At 49.6% G+C, this 13,862-nt stretch overlaps 1 protein-coding gene across 4 annotated transcripts in view; it reads right to left on the minus strand.

Annotated features, from left to right (window-relative positions):
* zfh2 (Zn finger homeodomain 2) overlaps nucleotides 1–13,862 on the minus strand; it is a 343,365-nt gene that overhangs the window by 108,097 nt on the left and 221,406 nt on the right. Inside the window, exon 1 of one of the 4 annotated variants that reach the window (XM_065426705.1) lies at nucleotides 1,883–2,185. The exons of the other annotated variants lie outside the window; for them this stretch is intronic. The gene's annotated coding sequence lies outside the window, so the exon portion shown is untranslated. Of the gene's footprint in view, nucleotides 1–1,882; nucleotides 2,186–13,862 lie in introns of those variants that run through there. 4 annotated transcript variants of the gene reach the window in all.

The raw sequence follows: 13,862 nt of genomic DNA on the forward strand, positions 1-13,862 counted from the left end.
TTTAACATGTAGATCCAACTGGATGACTCTGCGGTGCTTTAAGCAGTCACACGATGCGCATTGTTATACAACATAAACCCTCAACGACGATTGTGTGCCCGTAGTAGCACGTCTCCTGTATTTCCCGACGTACTATTGCAAACCAGGAAGATTAATACAGTAGCCTAACAGACGCTGTTGCAGGCTCTCCTCGTAGCATGTAAACTTTGATAACTGATAGTCAGAACATCACAAGAAAGAACCACAACGTCATAACTGCAACTTCTACACACAAAAGAATAACCTGGTAGCTTTGACAACAACACGGTATATCACGCCTCTGCCAAGGACAGGAGGGCTTTCAAGTTCGAATTCGACTCGAAACAGATGCGAATGGGCTTGTAATAAACTTTGTTTTAGTGAAATGAGCCGCTTGAAATCAGCAGAACGGGTCACTTATGGGAGAGGAGAGCAAAGGAAAGGCCGGAAGTTGAACACAGGAAATTCTGTTGAACATCCTTGGCCTATGACATCAGCCTTCTAACCCGTAACATGACAGGAGAAAATAAGTTAGCCAGGTTACATCCAGAGCTTCAACTATTGCTGCAACCGTGAGGCGAACTGTCATAACAGCGACCATAAATAATTTTTTATCTCCTAAAAGGTCGTCACCCTCCAGGTGACGCACATCAGTTCACTCTGAGAAAAGCTCGGTGCCATAACCTCGGCAATGACGTTGGGGCTGCACGGACGTCAACCTGTACGTTTTAGGCTCTTATCGTCCCTAAGTGGACTTCACGTGGGCTGCACGTGAGCTGCACATTTGTGCTCCTTCTTTTTTTTTCCAGAACTGTGATAACAACGAATCGCATCCGGTAAGTACAATGCAACATAGGGAACGAACGCCGGAATCCTCAAATAACACCAAAACATGTTGCCCAAGCAACAAACTACACGTGTAAGCGTGGAGCCTTCCGATTCAAGTTATGTTCTGCTTGTCATTAGACATATTCTTCCCTCCTCGAGCCACCTTTACCAGCTTCGATACAGAGCCAAAAACGATTCAACGTCTAACGTCTTTACTAAGGTGCTCAAAATGAAACACTAGTAGCGTGGACCCCTGGCAGGACTTCAAAAACAAAAATGCTAGGCCAAACTACTAAAAATCCGTAATTACACAAGATGACCGAAGTAAAGAAAAACACGGAAGCAAGCGCCGTCTGACACCAGCGTATATATACTGAAACCAAGTTGTGTTTAAAAATACGAACTTACACGGCTATGTCTCATTGCATCACAGAGAACCCACGATTCATTCAATTTGGCGAGCGCGATTGAATGAAGTACCGAAGTTTTGACCGGCGAGAGCGAACGGCAGAACGTCCTGGCATCCCCACTAGGGAAAACGCACGTCTCCCGATGTCCCTATGAGGCAACTGTCTTCTCCCTAAAGTCCCTAAAACGGAACCACGCGGTCAGATCACCAGCTGCTTTGAGCACGTGGATTGAGAAACGGAAAGCATGCCTGGAGGCCACAGCCAAGCTTCACGAAGCACAAATCCACAAGCTCGGAGTCATATGGCATGTCAGTGTTTCCGTGTCGAGTAAACTACGTAATTTCCTCCACTGTATAAAAAACGACATATGAATTATAGTTGCTTGATTTGCACTGCGGCGCTAGAAGCATGGATGGTGAATGATAAAACGAACTAAAAATCGGTAAACGGTGAGTAGGCCCAAGAGTGGACTAAAAAGCAAAGTTGCCTGAAGGCCGGAAAGCGCGTCAACAACGTGACAGGAGTCAGCAGCAGATTTGGACGACAGCCCCACGCCGAGCTGAGGTCAAAGGTCCTCGCTCTCGGCATGCAGCCGGCGACCAAGAAGAAAGAAGTCGGTACGTTACCGTCGACTGGACGTCGTTGGCCAGCTAGGAACTGCAACACCAGCGTAACACCGTAGTACAATCCCAGACGGATCTTGGCTGCCGGCCATACACACAGCGACGGCTCGCGAGGCCAGTCACGCCAAGACGCGGCTATAGCACCACCTCACAGGTTCACAACGGGGCGTCGGCGACGACATCGAGGAACGTTAATCCATGCGCGGCGCGCGACGTGCATCGACTGGCAGCGGGCGGCCGACACCTTGCACTGCGCCTGCGCTGCGGCAGGAACACGGAGCGCCGCCGAGACAGCGCGCGCGAGAGCTCTCCGACGACGACTGAGGCCACACACGCCAAGGTTGAGCGGGCGAGGAGGACGAGGGCCGGCGTAATTAATTCCTCGCGAGCGCCGCGAGGGGGAGGGCGACGCGCGCGGCGCGAGCCAATGGCGACACGCGCCGCGGCCCCGGCGCGCTGGCGCTCATTGGTCGCAATTATTTTTGGGGACGCGCCGCGAGCGCCGCGCCGGAGCTCTGCTTTTGTTTGCCGCCGCCGTCATTATGCGCTACCGCGCGCGAGCTTTTGTCTCGCCTGTGGGGCGCGTTTCGGACGCGCAAGAGGCGTTGGGGCACCACGCACTTGACGCCGCGTGACAAACGTCGTCCGTTCGCGCGGACAGGCCAATGACTCCCTGGACCTCGAACGGAGGGAAAAAGCAGGAAAGAAAAGTCGCATACACAACCGGACAGTCCCCAGAAAAGTCCCTACGGGGAAAGCACGGGCAGACTTCCGCGAGCGGTAACGTGCTTCCGGCTCGCACGGCGGCTTACCTCCTCGCCGCAGCATGCCGGCGCGTCGACGGCCGGTGCAGCTCCCAGGGCGACGGGCGACTCCCACGCGGAGCGCCGGAGCACGTGGAGCAGCAGCAGCGAGACAGAGCAATCCAGCGTGGCGGCTTCGGGTTATCCCGAACGGGCCAAAAATCCGCGCGCCGCAGCTGGCTGCTTTAAATGCGCCGGCGGAGCCCCCCCCGCTCTCCCAGGGTCTCTCGCGAATGTGCGCCAGGACCCTGCGCTCCGGGCCGGTTATGAGACGCCTCCGACACCTAGGCCGGCGCCCGGGCTCGCGCCGCCATCTATTGTCTCTTGCGGGCAACAAAGACGGCGGCGCGCGCACGCGCACATGTGCAAAAACATGCAAGTTTGACAGATACCGCCGCCGCCGTCGCCATATTTAATTCCCCTCCTCCGGGGCCTCTCGCACTTCTCTCTCCTCCTTTTTAAGCCGAGGAGAAGGCGTCCTGAGGGCGAGCGCATTATTGATCGGGAATCGATCAGTTCGGTTGAGGCCGCTTCTGTTTTTGTCTGTTATTAAGCGGCCGCACTCTCTCGCCCTCGGTGACCGCCGGAGGCGCTCCCCAAATATGAGCATTACGTCACTTCGTTACCGAAACCGGCGCGTGGTCCGAACACCGCACCTTTTGGCGCTGCCACTGGCTGTCTGCACAGATGATGCTTTTGGCGCAGACTGTGGGCGTCTCAGTGGCTCGCCAGTGAGAACTTGTGCGAAGTTTTCTGGAGCATTTCCTTATTTAACGCACAACACCATGGTGTCATTTTTTGCAAGATGAGAACCGCAGCGGCCCCATAGGATCGAACTGTGGACTACAGCCTGTTTGAATGTACAGTATAATTGTTTGCCCCTTGGGTAGAATTTAAGCATGGCCTTTTTCACATCGACATCGTAGCAAATGCTCCGGTGACGCACAAATGATGGCATTGTAATCTGTGACATCAATCACACCAGTAATCCTTCATATGTAATCCGTTCGACATTTCGTCACATTTATAGCATGCTGTTCATCACTCTGAAATGTTTGAGCCACTTCCCACGAGGACTGCGAAGGCCACGACACTTTCATACTGACCGTCACTGTCATGCTTTTCTAGATGAGTGTTACGCCCTTGTAAATAATAATAATAATAATAATAATAATAATAATAATAATAACAAACATTATTATTATTATTATTATTATTATTATTATTATTATTATTATTATTATTATTATTATTATTATTATTATTATTTTACACTGCCATCGTTCGTTTAACGTTCACATCGGCATTGAAAGTATAAAAGTAAATGTATTACGGAATGTAGATAAGAGTTGTGCAAGCGTAGGCGGTAGTCCATGTATGAAGCGACAGCGCTTACGTTGCCGACTCTGCTATTTACTGCGGCCCCTGTTCAGCTATGATGCAATAGCTCCACATTTGTAAACATCTACGGTGTCCTTGTCACAAGCACTTATGTGCTATCGCAAGATTGGGCGCCGCCGCTTGCCGGACGAAGACCACGAAATCCCTGGCTATATCAGCTCGGAGCAAGAGAAACGCCACCGTTTGACAGATAAGGAGAAACCTTGAGCTGAGAAACAGAAAATAACTTAAGTGAGCCGCACACGGTAATTGGTGAGCACAAGTAATGTCAGAATTGTCACCACACGCGTATACCCGAGGTTGAGGTGACAAAGCTGGTGCAGCAGTTACAAGGCGTAGTACTATAAGCCTACCGTAGTTTCACGCATGACCAATGACTTAATAATCTTGCTTATAATTTACCCGCACTGTAAGATGCCGCTTGCCAATAGCACTTGTCAGGATAAATAGTGCGTTAGCAATACGCGCAAGATTCCGGACATGTGAAATTGCCCCAACAAGTATCCCTTTCGTTTGTATTTTCTTTATATTTATTCTTTCTTTTTCCAGCGGGAGGAGGCGGTGACTGTTACAGCGACACTCCAGCGAAATTGCCTCTTTCGATTACGAATTTACAATGCACTAGCGCGGGACGCTCAGAGAAATGCACAAAACAGCACGAAATAGTCTCTGAGGTTTCGCTGCTGGCTACTGTGAGGGACGGAGGACGCAAGCGAAGTTGTGTGCAGTGTGGTGCTCCCTCGTAACGGCTCTCCATCTTCCTCGCGCACGACACTGAAGGATTTGCTTTGCCCGCTCTTAGGGGCTAACCAATCGGGCGCAGTAGCTCGGCATCACATCATAAAACAGGTAAAAAAAAAAAAGCCGTCTTCGAGCAAGAAGCAAGCGCAAAACAGCGCCACATTTAGGCACATGGTTTTGTCAGAGGGACTGGAAAGCATTCATGTTCGTCCCTTTCCTTTTTCTATCCTCCGTGGTCTCTCGTCGTCCTTATTGGGTAAGGATGCGCTGTGGCATCATTGATTATGAATATAAAACCTATTGTTTATCGAGTTTATATGAACTCTTGATGAAATGACGTTCGCAGGCTCATCGATATACAAGAGAGAGAGAGAGAAAGAAGGCAGACTATACGCATCGTTGCTCGAAAGGGGTCCAGTTTTACGGGGGCTGTGCGAGCTACAACGGACCTGATCGAATGCGTTTGAAACGAGGAGATGAAGAGAGCATAGTAACATCTACGTCGGTGACAGGCGTCGCAGAGCACCGATTGAGCTGGCAATAAGTCATGGCTACACCATCATGTCTCCGCCAGCGAAGGCTTTTCCTTTGCTCGCAGAGCAGCGAGAGCTTGTGCATACGCGTTCAGAGCGATGTAACGATGGCAACGAAGCGCGCGCTTGCGCACGGCCCCTGCCTCTAGTGAAAGGAATTAGTGAGGCAAATGGACTATCGCGCCGTAGCCACTCAGTGGTGTCGGTAGCATATGTGCTTCGGCGGCGACAACGTATTTGAGAGCAGGTAACACATGTCCGTGAAAACCACCGGATCTGTCGGACGACGCATCAGAAAAGTGGCTGTTCGGTCTGTTGAAACCGGCTGAAAACCTGCTGGAAATGTGTAGCACGTCTTGTTGTCACAACCAGTTGCAGGACGGACTAGATGGCTTTGACGAATGCGTGTCTTGTACTTGACCCAGACCGTCGCATAGACTTGAGATAGCTTTTTGGACTTGCATTTCGCTAGCTTAGGTAAACTGCTTGAGTCCCAGTAAAAGCCAGGTACACATTGCAGTTCTTGGGCACGCAAGCCAGTTGGGTCCGCGAATCTTAAACGCGAGCACTGTCGTAAGAAGTCGCTGCAATGCCAGATGCGCGGGAGGGAGACGTGGATGGCCTAGGGCGGGGAGCAGCATTCTGCCAGCAAAGAACGCGCGAAAGTCGCTGAAGGAAGAAAGAATCACGGGTGCGGGACAGATGCTGACCAAGGTGAGTAATTATGAAAAAGTTCGGCGTTTCAGGCCTCACGCGCAGACGACCTAGGGGTGTTGTGAAATGGGCTGCGGAAGTATTCCGTGTGGCCAACCGCCAAGCTCGAAGCAAACCACAGTGCGATCACCGGTGTCCGACAGCGCGGGGCACGTCTAGCAGCAGCGCGCCACTCAGGGGTCTCGCACACCCCCTTCATTTGGGGAGGACCATCAGGCCACGAAGGGAAGTACAAAGTAAATAAATAATAAAAACAACGCGAGAAAAAAGAAAGAAGAGGAGGGAAGGTGGTTTTGACTGTCACGTTGCATCCCATACAACGCCCTTTTCTACGCTAAGGTTGCACCCCTAACAAGAACTGCGGCGGCGATCCATCATTCTCTTTTTGCGCTCCTCTCGCAAAGTCCCCGGTCTCTCCAAAAAACGGGCATACACAGCTGAGCTGCGAAGCAAACATCAAGAACAAGCAAACGGACAGAGTTTGGAGGCCAAAGGCGTGAAGAACAGGACAGGAAAAGAAAGGAACTGAGAGAGCAAGAAGAAAAAGAAAAACGGGAGGACGCGGCAGCTAGCGCCATCTCTCGAACGAAGTGCGCATCGTTGCTCCGCTCTCCTCCTCCATCTTTTTCGCTATTCGATATTTTTTCGGCGCTTTTTCATTTTTTCTTCTCGTTTCGTGTTTTACGAAGCTTCCGGCTATATATTTTGCTCATTCGCGCACGTTTGCCTCCCGCTCGCCACGAATCGATACGCCTCGCGCTCCCCACCCCGGCGCGCACTTTTATGCGGCGGGCCTCTATTTTAAAGAGTGGGAAAGAGACGCACATTTTTTTTTTTTCACAAATGTAAACGAAAGGCAACACTTTCAGAAGCAAAGCTATACGCGCCAGCAGTGGAGAGCCGTTTTAGGAAGCTCAATGGAGATGGCGACACCAGCTCCGCATACAACCGAATCCTGTGAATGCCGCGTGATGAGTGCGTATTGTGCTAGAGCCGCTGAGGAGCATTGCGCACGGTGCACGTGACCGGCACGGCGGCAGAGTTCGCTAATCAAACAATGAGGGGCCAATTAGAAGAAAAAGTAGAAAAACAAAAAGCAGTGAAGAAATATGTGTGATATGCGTGTTATGCATTTCACCGTCACCTGAAAACCTAGAGACATAAACATAAGAGCAAGAAGAGACGGTCAAATTAAACGAAGCATTGCAAGACATTATTCTTATGTCGTTGGTGCTGAAACGGTCGTCGAGAAATTTGCCTTTTTACAATCCTTTTCAGCGAGCTGACAGGCGACTTGCCTCCAAGCATCCATATTTCGGCCACTAGATGGCGCCATACAGCCAGCAGAAACAGCCGCAACTTGTGCAATGCCGAACGTTATGGTTGAGCGGTTGACGTTAATGTACAAGGTTTCGTTCGACAATTATTGGCTGTCAAAGAGCACAGCCATGCTCGTTCGCTTCCGCCCTCCGTCGTCCAGCTCTGCCACTTTCTTGTGTATGTAGGCGATTTTCGAACTATTGCTACAGGAAGACGAATAAAAGATTTGAGAAGAAACTTTGCATGAACCCAGTGGGCCTAGTGCAAGTACTATTGGAAGCCTTAAACACTGGTTCAAGTTTAAAGTGGTAATAATTCATCGTGCACGGCTGGACATGATCACAGAAGTGTACATGCAAAACTTTCAGACGATCGCCAGAAGAAGTCTAACAGATGTATCCTCTTAAACCTAAGTGCATGGCTAGTACGCTCTCTACGTACGTATTACAGGCAGTATTTGTCTCAGGCAACCGGGAAGCTCGCAATTAATCATAAATAGAACTAATTGATTCGATCGCCGAGGACCAGAAGGTCAATTTTCCTTAGTGCTGATCGACTTGAATGATATCTGCATGAACTTGAGTGCAGCGTCGGCTTAAGATTGCGTAAGGATACTGGTAGATCTTGTGTATTCATCTAAATCTGGTGATACATTGGTACTTAGATCTAATGTAAATAAGTTTGCTAGGTTACCTTAGAATCTTTTTTCATAAATGATTTTTATGCTTGTTGGCTAAAGCATTTTTAACATTTCGTCGTTATCACAGTCGCTATCATGAACGTTGGCATTGTAGCCATCACCAGCAGCAGTGAAGCAGTAACACCAACAAAGATGACGACGCCAACAACAAAACATTGTATGCAGCGAAGAGCGATAAAATGTGTGAATTAGCAACAGATGAGGGCATCGGTTGAGCTCCATATAGCAGTCTGTCCGCATATATTTATGCGCAACAAATGCTCCTTAAAATTCTTAAAAGCGACTGCTCGACTATTGCTGCATTGTCAATTAACTGCAGACGCTGAACCCTAATTATAGTACGGCACACACACAAGCACACACAACAAATCACCGCCCAAGCACTCCGTAAAGATGGTTAAACAGCGAAGCTGAATTAGGAAGGAACAGCGCCAACTAAGATGATCACGAGAGGGAGAACGACAGGGCAAGCGCCGGGTTTAAGAATTTTAAGGCACATTTGTTGGCGCTTGTCCTGTGTCGTTCTCCCTCTCGTGATGCACCATCTAGCCCAAATACGCACCATCTAGCATGCACCATCTAGCCCAAATGAATGTTGCCCTGAGTGAAGCTGAAACATGCGGCCCCAGTGTTAATCACTGCGTTAGTCCTGACGGTTCATTAAACAACGGCTTAGTAGGCTACCGGATCCTTGGTCGCAGTTGATGCCGGCGCTCGGCTGCACGATCCTGTTCTTGTGCCCGGGCTGCAGCATCGGCACGGCGTAGACGAGCTCGTTTCCGGTTCTAATCGCGGCGTTGTTGATCGAAAGCTGGCTGCTCCTCAGGAGTACCTATGACACGTGACCTACCCATTTCGGAGCCGGAGAGAAACTGCTGCGCGCGCGCTCGGCTACGATGGAGAGCAACGACGTCACTACAGTCGCAGCCAATCACGCGCCTCTTTTTTCCCCTCATGCGCTTGGGGTTGTGCCGGAGTAATTTTCGGCGTACAGGCGACAGACGGATGGACGGACGAATCGGCTAGCCATAGACATAGCTTCGCTGTAAAAAAACAACCATCACCACCACACAACAACACCGCTTTAATGTTGTCTACTGCGCAACCTTGGCCAATTGCGACCGAGCGAATTTTCGAGGAGAGATGGCGGTGTCAACTGCGAGAGTCAGCTGCTATCGCAGTAAATGAGGTCAAAGCCAGTGCAATCCCTGAACTCTGCCAAATTATCCCACAACGAAGGACCAAGCAAAGCAGATACGCGCCTCGTCACACCACTAAGATGAAAGAAGACACGAGAGCGAACAGCTGTCGGTATGTGTTGGTGAGAAATGGCGAAAACAGCGGTCTTTCGCGGAAGCTACTCCAGTAAATATTGAAGAGGCTGTGCGACGTGAGCTCCTTTTCTTTTCTTCTTCGTTTCTTCTAAACCTACTGTACTTCTCGTACGACATTTATAAGGAACCATCTTTTCAAATACGAAACAAGGGGGGGAGGGGGGTGAAAGGCAATCAGTTGCGTCAGTAGATTATAAATACATTGTGCCAGCACATTTCGTTGATTTGGAAGCGGAAAAGATCCCAGATTGGTTGCGACACGTGCTGGCATATACAAAGAACGTCAGTTTATGTTCTTTGAGGTCCACCATTATTTATGCAACACCGTATTGCCATATCAAAACTTACAGGGTTACATAAAAGAAGAAAGCGGCAACGTAAGACTTATCCCAGCTTATCACAGAGAAAAAAAATTCTAGAGGTCTCTGAAAACAAGCAAACTGGTGTAGGAGATGTTATAGCCTTACTACAACTATTACATGCCGGACAATTTCGGAAATCAAAATCACTTCGCTTAAGATAACTGTCTTTATGCAAACCCGTAGTTTGCTTCAAATTAGAGTACGCACACATACACATGAACATGAACAGATCACCCTAACCCAAAGCTCCTGAAGCTGTACAGAATCGTGCCGCTCGTTTCATTTTATCAAATTATTCTCGAATATCTAACACCCGTTTTATGGAGGGAACTGAAATCCACCTAAGTGTCACGACGACGGAAATGTTCGCGTAGCAGCCTTATCCATGAGATTTATCTTTGTAATTCTGTTGTAAACTACGATTATTTTCCATATCTCCTTGTTATCAATTCGGGATGAGCAACATTACAAAGTACGTTCACAAACTTTCTGCACCGATCTGTAAACGACCCTTTTGGGCCATGAACCAGCGCCGAATAGAACTACTTTACCGCCCCCATTATCGCTATTATTGCCGAGGCCCAATGTTTTGAAGATCACCTGTGCGGTGATAGGTTTTATTTCGTGCGTTACCGTTTGCTGCCTGTGTCGCGCATATTATTACCCGACTTTTTTCTCCGGTGCCTTGGGCCTTTGAATATAATTTAAAAAAATCGCATAAATAAATTTGTACTAGTCCGCCCATATAGGACAAACATTTTTCCCTTGTTGAGCGTTAAACGTTTATTTAAGTATATGGGGCACTTTTGCAAAGCTACACAGCCTTAACTGCTTCAATCATCATCACCATCATCATCATCATCATCATCATCCTAGCTACGCCCACTGCAGGACAAAGGCCTTCCCATACTTCTTCAACTACCCCGGTCATGTGCTAATTGTGGCCATGTCCCTGCGAACTTCTTAATCTCATCCTCCCACCTAACTTTCTGCCGCCACCTGCTACGCTTCCCTTCTCTTGGAATCCAGCCCGTAACCCTTAATGACCATCGGTTATCTTCCCTCCTCATAACATGTCCTGCCCATGCACATTTCTTTTTCTTGATTTCAACTAAGATATCATTAACTCGCATTTGTTCCCTCAACCAATCTGCTCTTTTCTTATCTCTTAACGTTACACCCATCATTCTTCTTTCCATAGCTCGTTGCGTCGTCCTCAATTTAAGTAGAACCCTTTTCGTAAGCCTCCAGGTTTCTGCCCCGTAGGTGAGTACTAGTAAGACACAGCTGTTATACACTTTTGAGGGACAAAGGCAACCTGCTGTTCATGATCTGAGAATGCCTGCCAAACGCACCCTAGCCCATTCTTATTCTTCTGATTATTTCAGTCTCACGATCCGGATCCACGGTCACTACCTGCCCTAAGTAGATGTATTCCCTTACCACTTCCAGTGCCTTGCTACCTATCGTAAACTGCTGTTCTCTTCCGATACTGTTAAACATTAGTTTCCTGCAGGTTAATTTTTAGACCCACCCTTTTGCTTTGCCCCTTCAGATCAGTGAGCATGCATCGCAATCGGTCCCCTGAGTTGCTAAGCAAGGCAATATCATCAGCGAATCGCAAGTTACTAAGGTATTCTCAATTAACTCTTATCCCTAATACTTCCCTATCCAGGACTCCGAATCCGGTAAACACGGTAAACCCGACGTGAATAGCACTGGGGAGATCTTATCTTTCTGCCTGACGCCATTCCTTATTGGGATTTTGTTGCTTTCTTTATGGAGGACTACGGTGGCTGTGGATCCGCTATAGATATCTTTCAGTATTTTTACATACGGCTCGTTTACACCCTGATTCCGTAATGCCTCCATGACTGCTGAGGTTTCGACTGAATCAAATGCGTTCTCGTAATCAATGAAAGCTATATATAAGGGTTGGTTATACTCCGCACATTTCTCTATCACCTGATTGATAGTGTGAATATGGTCTATTGTTGAGTAGCCTTTACGACATCCTGCCTTGTCCTTCGGTTCACAGAAGTCTAAGGTGTTCCTGATTGTATTTGCGATTACCTTAGTAAATACTTTGTAGGCAACGGACAGTAAGTTCATCGGTCTATAATTTTTCAAGTCTTTGGCGTCCCCTGTCTTATGGATTCAGATTATGTTGGCGTTCTTGCTTCAATGCAGAACGTCAACTTGGTTCATTTGGCAATAAAGCTCTTTCAAAGTTTTTATCTGGCCGACCTCAATGCCTCAAGTGACCCATTAATGGCAGGAGTGGTCATCAAGACGATATCCCATCGAGAGAATTGTGTTCGCAGTGCCACTTGGCACCACCACACCACTTCTTGGGCAGACAAATGTCCTGGTGAGCTATATAACAATTAGACCAGGAGAAACTTCCTAAAAAACTAAAAATACCAAACAGGTATCAGACAGGGATCGCGGTTGCGGCTGAGCCTATACGTGGTACTGCGTGATACAAGCGATCTGCATTCCTCCATACCTCATTACTTCCTCTGCGCGCTCCCTGCTTTAGTCGAAGTCAGGTATGTCTTGGCCTATACTTAGTTACGACCACGTGAAGCAAACAGACAATGAATAAAAAAAAAAGCTCCTCCGTTCCCTCTAAACTTCTTGATTTCTTCTTATTTTTCCACTTTAGTGGGATACGAATAAAATGACCGACGTGGCAAGAGAAGTGGCGCTCTCCAGAAACCCGTAGTTCTCGGAAGCTTTCTGCGGAGGCAGGAGGATGACGGGACTCACGGAGCAGATGCCTACACCCCTTTCACTGACAACGAAATTTCGCCAGCTTTTCAGCTAGAAACTGCACGAGGCTGACTGGCTATGGTTCAGTCGTCGCCCGTCCATAGCCGGCACCGTTCCAGGGCGAGTGCGAGAAACGGTGGGCAAGAAAGCCCAGCGAGTCGCCAGGCGAAGAAAGCGGGAAGAAGAGGGGGCGCGCGTGGCGGCGAGGGTGTAGGCGGCCGGCGCGATAGCTCCCTATCCGAGACAGATCTCAAAGGCTAGTGACCCCTTTTAATGAAAAGTCCGAGCGCGAGCGCAGTGCTCGCGCGCACAACTGCGTAGCCTGTGTGTGTATACACGGCGAGAGGCACTAATGGAATCGTGAAAATATACTTAGCGGCGCCGCTTGAAGGCCTGCCCATTAGGGGCCAGTGCAAGGCACAGAACACGTTCATACGTCACAGACGAGCGGCAGGAGGGGCCTGCCGCGCGGCACACGGAGCAAGAGAGACAAAAGCAGCCGTCCTTTGTTCTTGCGCTCTCTGCGCGATTGGGGCCTTGCGTGGCGGATGGGGTGGGGGGGTGAGGGGGGGGGGGAGGTTGCGCGTGTCTGCGCGCAAATAGGGGACCGCGGACAGTCGCGAACCCATTGGTGCTTCTCATTGGGCGGAACATGACCAGTCATTAGGCCATAAGAAAGCTGCAGTCCGCGCTTGCTATAATCCCTTCTCTCCACGGCCCGGTGCGGTCGTCGGCGTCGCACTCAATAGTGCGGCCAGCGCTTCTCTCCCTTCGCCTCGCAGTCGCTTTCCGTGGAGCGGCTTCTTGTGTGCTTTTTGCAGCCCCACCACGTTTTCCCCGCTCGGCGGACCTTCAGACAGACTCGGGAGCAGGAATGTTCTCCACCGTGCGGTGGTACTATAGTCGGTGCCCGTGCGCGGTCATCGCTACATTTTATAGGATTTTCGGTTCCGCTCGGCGGCCCCGAACCTTTTCTGAGGCCGCGCGACGAGATCTGAAATGGGCGCCGCTGATTACGCAAGCTGCACAATCGCGTTTCGCAGCGTCGAGCCGAGCCGCCGCCTGGACCGCACCGCCGGCACGGAGGCGCTGGCCAAATGGTCTCGCACGGAAGGTAATCGAAGGGCTTAGCAGGGGGGGCGAGCCGCGCGGAGAAATCTCTGTCACGTGGCGTGGCGGTCGCACGACGGAAGCGCAGATGTCAGATGCCACCTTCGATGTGAGCAAAACGGACGCAGTGGACTTATCCGTCAAATTTGACATGAACTCTCGGCAACATAATCGCGAAAGAGAGAGAGAG

This window comes from Dermacentor albipictus, chromosome 1 (genome assembly GCF_038994185.2).
Source record: "Dermacentor albipictus isolate Rhodes 1998 colony chromosome 1, USDA_Dalb.pri_finalv2, whole genome shotgun sequence".
Lineage (NCBI taxonomy): Eukaryota > Metazoa > Arthropoda > Arachnida > Ixodida > Ixodidae > Dermacentor > Dermacentor albipictus.